Source organism: Aedes aegypti, chromosome 3 (assembly GCF_002204515.2).
Source record: "Aedes aegypti strain LVP_AGWG chromosome 3, AaegL5.0 Primary Assembly, whole genome shotgun sequence".
In the NCBI taxonomy this organism is placed as follows: domain Eukaryota; kingdom Metazoa; phylum Arthropoda; class Insecta; order Diptera; family Culicidae; genus Aedes; species Aedes aegypti.
Window position 1 is genome coordinate 286,278,881 of NC_035109.1, and position 9,841 is coordinate 286,288,721.

At 39.0% G+C, this 9,841-nt stretch overlaps 1 long non-coding RNA gene across 1 annotated transcript; it reads right to left on the bottom strand.

The window, feature by feature from the left end:
• Nucleotides 1-7,655: 7,655 nt before the first annotated feature.
• On the bottom strand, nt 7,656-8,340 carry LOC110679454. The gene is made up of 2 exons (XR_002502502.1): nt 8,208-8,340; nt 7,656-8,150 (listed from the first exon to the last, which is right to left on the bottom strand). It is a non-coding gene; the product is annotated as an uncharacterized LOC110679454 (long non-coding RNA).
• Nucleotides 8,341-9,841: the final 1,501 nt, after the last annotated feature.

Consider the following 9,841-nt stretch of genomic DNA (forward strand, 5'->3'; position numbering starts at 1 on the left):
GAAATTCCTGCAAGGAATCGATCAAGAATGCGCTTTTTTCTGATCGCAGTACGCAATTGAAAAGAACTGTCAGTTCAAATGGGAGTCGCTGTAGAAAATTTCTGCAAGGAATCGGCGAGAAATTTCTTTAGCGATTCCTTTTCAGTAGCAAATTAGGCTTTAGGGGCGAAAAGGAGCAAGAAAAGTTATTGCACTTCAAATAGTATGGATGGTTTGCTGTTTCATGATGAGTGACTCATTTTCTCGAAACACTTCTCATAAAATGGATGAAGTTTTTAAAATTTATCAAAATTTTAGAGAAAGATTGCAAAAAACATGTTTCACTACAACTGGCAACTTAATATGTTAAAATTTATGTTATATATTGTCAAACCAAAGGCTTAAGACTACGCTTTCAAATGAAGCCTATTTAGCTTAAATCGGTTATGATTTCTATGAGATACAGCTGTTTGAAGTTTGCTAGGTGAACCATAATTGATGGATTTTAAGCAGTCCAATTTTGCTGACATTCCCGCACTTATGATGCTGGCAAAAACCGAAAACGTCTTCTCCACTGGGCTCGGTCCTGGGCCAATCGCTTCCAGTCACCCTGAACGTTAAGTAAGGTAACCCGGGGCAAGTGAGAATCCGGGGTAAGTGGGACGTTTCGTCATAGCTCAACTAGGAAAAGTTTTTCATGGGGGTATTCTTCTAGAAAGTTGAAGATACAATGACAAGGAATGTATTTAGTAATAAACATATTGTTATTTTTATTACCATGTGGCTCATGTAACAGTTGTCAGTTTAGCGCCATTTTCAACTTGCATGATAAATTGTGACACGTTTCACGTCTTGCATTGACTCGCAAAAAATAAATGTGTTTTAAATCGAATTTCCATTAGTAAGCTATACTTTTAAGTATTATTACAAGCTGCTAACGATAAATCAGTATATTGTTTTCATTTCATATGAAATTTTCGATGGTCTATCTTACCCCAAAATATATTTGTACCTGAGGTAAGTGGGACCTATCAAAACAAAAACCAGAATCAAAACTTTTCGTACACGTTTCATACATTTTCCAAGAGAGTAGCACTAAAACATTCAAACAAATTATTTTTATAAAAAAGATCAACCTCAAATTACGTAATTGCATACGAGGGAGAAGATAAGTGTTATTATTCTTTATTTTTTAAATTATTTTTTATTTTTGAAATACGTCTTCAAAATTGAACAAACACACAGCTGAAATTTGAAGTGCATCATGTTAACGATTACTTCTCTATTTTATTTGAACTTTATTTGTTATTTCTACCAAATTAAGAAGTGAAGGAAAACAATTCCATCCCATAAGGTGGTTTTCTGCCATGCATATAAATAATAACAAAACATATATATTATTTCGTCAATTATTGATTGTTTATGTGCTACATTTTAATTAACAACTTATAAATGATATATTTTGAACATGTTTAATTCCTCTTTACGCTTTTATTGAGGAATTTTCAGTTAATATTAAATGGTAGGTAACATACTATTAAATTAAGGGTTTCTTCCTAAAACGTAACGTATCTTATGGTTGATCCCTTATGTACATCAAATATGTACCTAAAATTTAAAATCTATGATTTATCAATCCTATTATTGTAATGCTTGACTTACTGATGTGGATTGACGCATGAAACTGGATGTGTCCCACTTGCCCCGTTTAGCGAGGCAACTGCGTCCAATGGCTCATTCTAAAACTTTCTTCCAAGGTTTTCACAATTTCGAAATTATTCGATTAGTTTCATGCACACACCAGCAAATATGTTGCCAAAACATGATTGTGTTGTTGGATTTGAAAAATATTGACACTTGAAAATGTTATTGAACAATTTGCTTGAACTATCGTTTTTTTCGTTCCCACTTGCCCCGCGGTACCTTACCCTTAAGTCCTCCTCAACTGCAAAAAGCCATCGTGTGCGCGGTATACCACGAAGTCGGCGGCCTTGTCCTGGTTCTCTGTTGAATATTATATTTGCTTGTAGTTCTTCCGGCAAACGGGCAACGTGACCAGCCCAACGCAGCCTGCCGTGTTTTATGCGCTTGACATTATCCACCTCTTTATACACTTGGTACAACTCGTGATTCATGCGACGCCGCCAGATGCCGTTTTCTAGTTTACCGCCGAGTATTGTTCGCAGCACTTTACGTTCAAACACCCCGAAAGCTCTCCGGTCAACTTCGTTCAATAAAGGACAATCGGAAGGATCAGTGTCTTGTATAACGTGAGTTTTGTTTTTGCTTGCAGGCTACGAGACTTCAGCTGGTTACGGAGCCCGTAGAAAGACCGACTCGCAGCTACAATACGTCTTTTCACCTCGCGGGTAACAACATTATCGCATGTCACTAGTGTTCCAAGATACACAAATTCTTCCACCACTTTTGTGGTGTTGATCGTGAGCCCGATCCTCGCTGTCTCCCTCATGAAAGCGACATACGCCTCTTCCACTGCCCGACGGTCAGTTCCGATGATCGTCCGTAAAGCCAAGGAGCATATGAGAACTTATGATAATGGTACCGCTTCTCTGCACACCGGCTCTCCTGATAGCACCTTCGAGCGCTATGGGAAGATTCAAATATGATGTCCATCGTTTTTCGGGATTTCAAGACCCCCCTCCCCCCTCTGTCACGCTTTTTCCAATACCTTACACATGCACTGTCACACTTTCATAGAACCCCCCTCCCTCCCCCAAACGATGGACGTCATTTTTGGACGACCCCTATATTGAACAGCAAGTTAGATAGAGCGTCACCCTGTTTCAATACATCTAAGGTTCCGAACGATGACGAAATGTCGTCCACCACCCGCACACTTGATTTCGATCCATCAAGCGTTGCACGAAGCAGTCTAATCAGCTTCGCCGGAAAGCCATGTTCGGACATAATTGGTCACAACTCGTTTCTCGTCACTGAATCGTACGTTGCTTTGAAATCTACAAACAGATGATGAGTCTGCAAGTTGTACTCCCGGAATTTATCAAGGATTTCACGCAGGGTAAACATTTGATCTGTCGTTGATCGGCCCTTTCGAAAACCAGCTAGGTACCGTTTTGATTCATATTACGGACACTTAAGGCCTCAGTGAAGCATTACTCACAAAATAGTATGTAAAATAAACCACTAAGTATGATACCTCCGCGTTATCGAACCTTCAAGCCTCTTAACTTTCGAATGGTGAGTGAAGATTTTGATTCCGAAACATGAATAATTTTAAATAAATAGAAATGTGTGGAATTTACATGATTCTTATTCCGGACGCTTCCCTACTTTTGCCTCATATTCCGGACAGGTGAAACAAATTATGGATAGAAAAGTCAAATCATCAAATGAAATCGTTGATCCACTAGAGAGACGCCTAAGGAAGTTGAGTATTATAAATTTTCATGGATATCTATGGAAAATGCTTGTTAAAACGAGCCTTGTAAGTGAGAACTTTTGAACAGCGAAAATTGAAACATTTCGTGTGAAATGTTTCCCATACAAAGTAGAGTGTCCGGAATTTGAAGCTGTCCGTAATATGAATCAAAACGGTATTCACCGACAAAGGACTCCTCATACGGTCTCAATCTGTTGAACAGAATTCCAGACATGATTTGCTACGACGAATTAAGAAGTGTTATCCCTCGGTAATGGCGCACTCCAGTCGATGCCCTTTCTTGTAAGGGCAAATGAGACGTTCCAACCAACTAGTAGGCATTTGTTCTTCCTCCCATATCCTCGAAATGATATGGTGAAGGAGTTCGTGCAGCTGCTCACTTCCGCGTTTGAGAAGTTCGGCCAAGGCTCGTCCTTCCTAGCAGCCTTGTTGTTTTTCAGCCCATTGATAGCTTTCTTTACTTCATCTAGCGTTGGAGGTTCCACAGCCTGTCGATCGTCATCGATTTGAATTCCGCTACCAGATCCACTTCCGTAATCTCCGTTTATCAATCACTCGAAGTACTCTTTCCACCTGGTGGCCACCATTGCACTATGGTCCAGAAATCAGTTTTACGCGGAAAGATGCATTTTGAGCTTAAGAATGAAACATTAGACAAAAACGGTCTTCTACAAAGTTGTTTGTATTAGTAAGGCCCTTTGTTTGGTGTTATTGAAAATTAGGGTGGACCACATTTTCATAGAAATTCTGTAACTTACTTTCTTATTTGTAGAAATTATATTATACATGCTTCAGCAAAGTTGTAGACCATTCAATTTCAAGCAACTTTGTCCAAAACAGTTTTTTTGTATCTCTTAAATTGACCTATTTAGAGCTATTTTCCTACGGTGACATAGGGTGGTCCGAACAAAACTGGTTTTCTGGCTCTAGAGTGTTCAATTCAAATTTCTCATCAAAGTAATCTATGAAACACTTTTAGAGCTTTAAAAAATGCGTAATTTAGTGAGTGAAGAAACTCTCTTTCTCCTTCCGTTTGGCAGTTATTGTTGTTTTACTCTCAAAAACATGCCTACTTTGATTGAGAATATCTCTGATTGGAGCAAACATCAAACATATCTTTTGACGGCATTTTAAAGATAAAATAAAAAAGTATATTATATCAAAAAATTACAAATGTGTTATTTTTGTAACTCTAATAAATTGTCTTGAAAAACAAATATTTTTTACCACAAAAACTTTAATAACTTTTGAACTAAAATAGATATCAACAATCTTTTCGTATGAAAATTTTCGTTTTGTTAAGTTCTGAATGTCGTTCATAGATGACTTTGACGAGAAACTAGTATTAAAAAAAACTAAAGTTAAAAAACTTATTTTTGTTAGACCACCCTGCGATGATTAGGAAAAAATGCTCTTGATTGGTCAAATTTTGTGCTACAGAAAAACTTTTTTTGGCAAAGTTGATCAAAATTTTATGTTTTACCGCTTTGCCTGAGAGTATATACCAGTAGTTTTGCAAATAAAAAAGTTGATTATATGATTTGTGTGATATTGTGGACTACCCTAGTTTTAAATCACACAGTATGGAAGCTTACATTTTTATAAACAATTTTGTAGCAGATCATTTATGTCTAAAATTTTATTTTCATGCTCAAAATGTAAAATAATAAAGAAATACATTCTATGAAAATCTTCAGAATAGTTTTAGAGCACTATCTTTCTTATTTCTGATTTCTCGTCACAGCGGTCTATGAACGACTTTCAGAACTTAACAAAACGCAAATTTTTATGCAAAAATATTGATGATAATAGTTAGTTCAAAAGTTATTGAAGTTTTTCTGCTTAAAATCTTTTGTTTTTCGGGGCATTTTATTAGAGTTACAAAAATAACACATCTGTAATTTTTTGATATAATATACAATTTTATTTTGTCTTTTAAATGCCGTCAAAAGATATTTTTTATGTTTGCCCCAATCAGAGATATTCTCAATCAAAGTAGGCATGTTTTTGAGAGTAAAACAACAATAACTTCCAAACGGAAGGAGATAGAGATTTTCTTCACTCACCAAATTACGCATTTTTCAAAGCTCTAAAAGTGTTTCATAGACTACTTTGATGAGAAATTTGAATTGAAATCTCTAGAGCCAGAAAACCAGTTTTGTTCGGACCACCCTATCGGTCAATTTAAGAGATACAAAAAAACTGTTTTGGGCAAAGTTGCTTGAAATTGAATGATCTACAACTTTGCTGAAGCATGTATAATATGATTTCTACAAAAAAGAAAGTAAGTTACAGAATTTCTGTGAAAATGTGGTCCACCCTAATTTTCAATAACACCAAACAAAGGGCCTTACTAATACAAACAACTTTGTAGAAGACCGTTTTTGTCTAATGTTTCATTCTTAAGCTCAAAATGCATCTTTCCGCGTAAACTGATTCCTGGACCACTGTGCATTGTTTTATCCATCAGCTGGTTTCCTTCACGGTCGTTGCACATGGCGGGAGGCGGCGCTGTTTTTCTCCGCACACCATTGACGGATTCGTAGAACCGTCGCATGTCGTTATGTTCCATAGCTTCTTGCGCCTGAGCAATTACTGTCTCTTCATGCTCCTCTTTCTTTCTGCGATGGTCCGTTTTTCGGCTGCCCTTGCTTCCTTGTATCGCTCTTATAAAATTAAAATTGACTTATAAAATTGACCCCTTAATCTGTTCCTGATTGACACGTCAATCAAAACAATCACACCTAACGACGAGCAAGGCTGACTTTGATGTATAACCCGGAAAATTTAATAGCCTGAGTGTTTCGATTTTCCAGGAATCAAAATTTATCTTGCAACGCGTAATATTAATTAGTTAATAATTCACTTATGTGATATGAAACGCTACTGTTCCTAAGAGTTCATTTCTACAAAAAATCCATAAATAAATTGATATCGTTTACATTGTTATTCCCGGCAGTCAATCGATCTCCAATGGCCACCATCAGCATCCATAACACACATAAAACGCCATCAAGAGGCATCTTCTACCCATCCCGAGGCCGTCGAAAAGCAAAGAAAACGAGTATTGTCCGCTAATTCCGAATTCAGTGATCGTATCATCGAACGTTCCAATTTAAGGCAAACTCTCCCACGGTGCTTCCTGCACGTCTACCAGAGGCTTTTCGATACTGGGTATTGAACGTCCTGAAGAAAGGGGTAAGATGGCCAGAGGAAAACGTATCACGAAGAAAGCTCCCAAACCCAAACGTGGAATATTAGAGAAAAATACCGCGAATAGCTCTAGTCTCTGATGGGCGATCGACTGCTGGCTCGGTTGGATGCTCCGATTGCCATGGCGTCGTTGGATGCATCTAGTCAGGGATGCACAACAGCCTCAAAGCTGCTTTCCTCGTGCGTGTTTCCACTCGTCTACGAGCAGCAAAGAAGCAACTCTGCGAGAGATGAATTACCGTTACCACATATCATCTTCGGAAGGTCTAGTCTAGGCAGAGGGGTTCCCAACGTTCTGATTAATTGGACTATGTGTGTAAAAGTTGTAATTCGATGCCGTTTTTAAAAATTTGTAAGCGTTTAAACTTCCTTCCAAAAAAGTGGGATTGAGTACTGTCACCGGAATACGCGCTTTGAGATTCAGATTTCACCCCGCTTGAGAAATGCTGCCCAATAAGGTAGCGCAAAACGGCAAAACACACTCACTGACTGACTGCACAAACACCAAACCCTATGAAAAACTGCGGCTGATACGGATCGCACACGCTTCTTCTTTCGCAGTGAAGTGCGCGTCCTCGTCAACCACCATCGGAGGAAAATTTTTCTCACACATCCAGTAGAATAAGTGCATAAAATTAAACTGGTGATCCCTTTGGGAAGCGGGGGGCCCGAAGAAGGAGCTGAAAACGCACAAACTTGTGCGCGATGTGATTTACCGCAGCCAGGAGATCGATGCGCGCGGGTTTGGCGAAATCGCTTGTCCTCGGTAAGTTCACGTGGACCACAGGAGGAAGATGTTGGAGGTTGGGCGAGTGCGTGTTCCCTCGAAGGGGTACTTTTGCTAGATAAATGGATGGCTTTGGTGGAGCAGAGTTTCGCCGCTTGATTTATGCTGTGCGTATGTTTGTCAGAAGAATGATAAGTTGATGCCCGCAGAGAGTGTCAATTGCGGTTGAATTGACGGGAAAATTGATATTTTCACCTACTAGGACAAGGCTTGCGCTTTAGGAAGATCGATGGGAATCTTAGAGTTGAGACGAAATGAGTAGCTATCATTTTCATCAATATTGTTTGAATATCATTGCAGTGAATAGATAATGCTTGAGCTATACAGGGTTCCATAGAGATACCTACTTGGGTTGGTCTGATTTTTTTAAACACCGATGATTATATGGAAAATTTTGAACTGGCGATTGTCGAAACAAATGAAAATGGAACTTTCAGCATCGTTTCAAAGAGCGTACAGTACTGTTCTGGCGAAGACTACGGGTAGTTCTTGAACGGGACCGGTTTCGAGACGAAGTTCTGCCAGGATGTTGCAAATGAGTTGTTCGACTGCGTCTTCGTCTTCGGTTAGCGTCTACGATCGGAGTTGACCCAGAAGCTGATCGTCTTGATAGCCGACGTACTTCGTAAGTGACGTTGGGATTCCGCGATCTCAACGTTCGCTGGCTGCCGATTAGGAGCCGTTGAACTTCAACGCGAAGATTTTGGATTTGTGATGTTATTACTGTCCATTGGGCTAGAAGTGCATCGGCTGAAAAGTATAAATTCAAAACCGGGTTATAATACGGAATTCCCTGATTCTACATACCTTGTCGGTTGAGTTTTTGAATCAGTTTTACATCCGCGGGAACTATCTCACCCATAGTCATGGATCAGGAAGGCCAGGAAACGCCTTTGCGTGTAAAGTGACAATTTTTCAGTGGGGTGTAAAAACGATGACTACTGAGATGCATTCTACAGGTTGTATTGCTGTTCGCATTTGAGATGCAAATCTTGAATAAACGTCCTTCAAATGCGGAAACACAAAACAATCAAAGGACTCCTAGCAACGATTGTATAAATCAAGGCCGACCTAGCAAGAAAAATCTATCTTTGACACCGCATTACTTGAGAAAAATCTTACCGCATTTGGTGTTCCCACATTTGATATTTGCATTTCAAACGCACACAGCAATACCTACCCATACAAGGCTTACAGAGTTGACTGAATTCAGTTCCTCAATTTGACATGCGACGGATTTCACGCCAACTCGACACGCGATTGGCAGCACCCCTTCAGAACTCAATGAAACTTTCTGGATGTCAAAAGTATGTGAAACTTATATACTTTGCATATTTTGTTTTTTCAAAATCGATCTAGACTAACAAATGGAAAGTGTCAAAGTTTTTTTACTTTTTTTTATAAACCCGTATAACTCGAAAACGATAAGACCTACAAAAAAGTGTTGTATGGGGGACTGTCGGCAATTCGATTTTTTTAAGTCCAAAATGAATTTTTTATTTTATTTTTATTTCGCTTCAAATAGTTTAGTATGATCATATTTTCAAGTGACGAATGAGTTTTAATCACTAAATAGATTTTATTTGTTTATTAGGAGTAGTTAAAAGAAAAAAATAGAATAATACAGAGTTTTTTTTTAATTAAATACAATTGATCTCGCACCATTAGAAAATCAACTGCGTCTAACAATCCGATGGGTTTTTTATGATTGGAAAGATATCACAATAGACGGGGTTGGTGGTCTGATGGCTACCGCTTCTGCTTCATATGCAGAAGGTCATGGGTTCAATCCCAGGCCCGTCCCTTTCCTCGTACTTTGTAGTTGTATATCTCTCACTTGCTTCTATCTTCCATTCTAAATATATCACACTCAAACTATTCGTTCATAGCAAACGCTAGAACCAGAGACGGACAAGAAACCGTTTCCCTAACGCTTCCTACTTCCACGCGCACGCCTTTCTTACGCCTGATACTTAGGCAGTCTGCTAACCACAAAAGCAAACCTCTCTGCCATGCCTTTCCCCCAATCCATATACTCCCGCATGAACTGGCGTGGATGCAGTGGAATATACGGTCTACGTGGGAGCCAGTTCAATGCATCATCAATTCCTCCCCCTTCCCCTCATTGGTCTGCATTCTGACGTGGCAGGTGCCATTGTTGCCTAAAAATAGAAGATCACCAGCACTTATACACTGAGGATGCCTGTTAGTCCCAAGCAGTCATTCGGTTGGTTCCTTGTGTAAGTGCAGCTGATCTGGCGATACTGGAGTGCATCCACGGGCGGCCAATCAAGCTCAAGCTCAAGCTCATTGGAAAGATATCACAATAATTTTTCATTTCTTATTTGGTCAAAGCCAATCTGAACAGATGTCTGGAAAGGGTCGATATTACTCCTTAAAACAAGGTGAAATACTGGTAATTAGCGACTCTTCTGAAAATT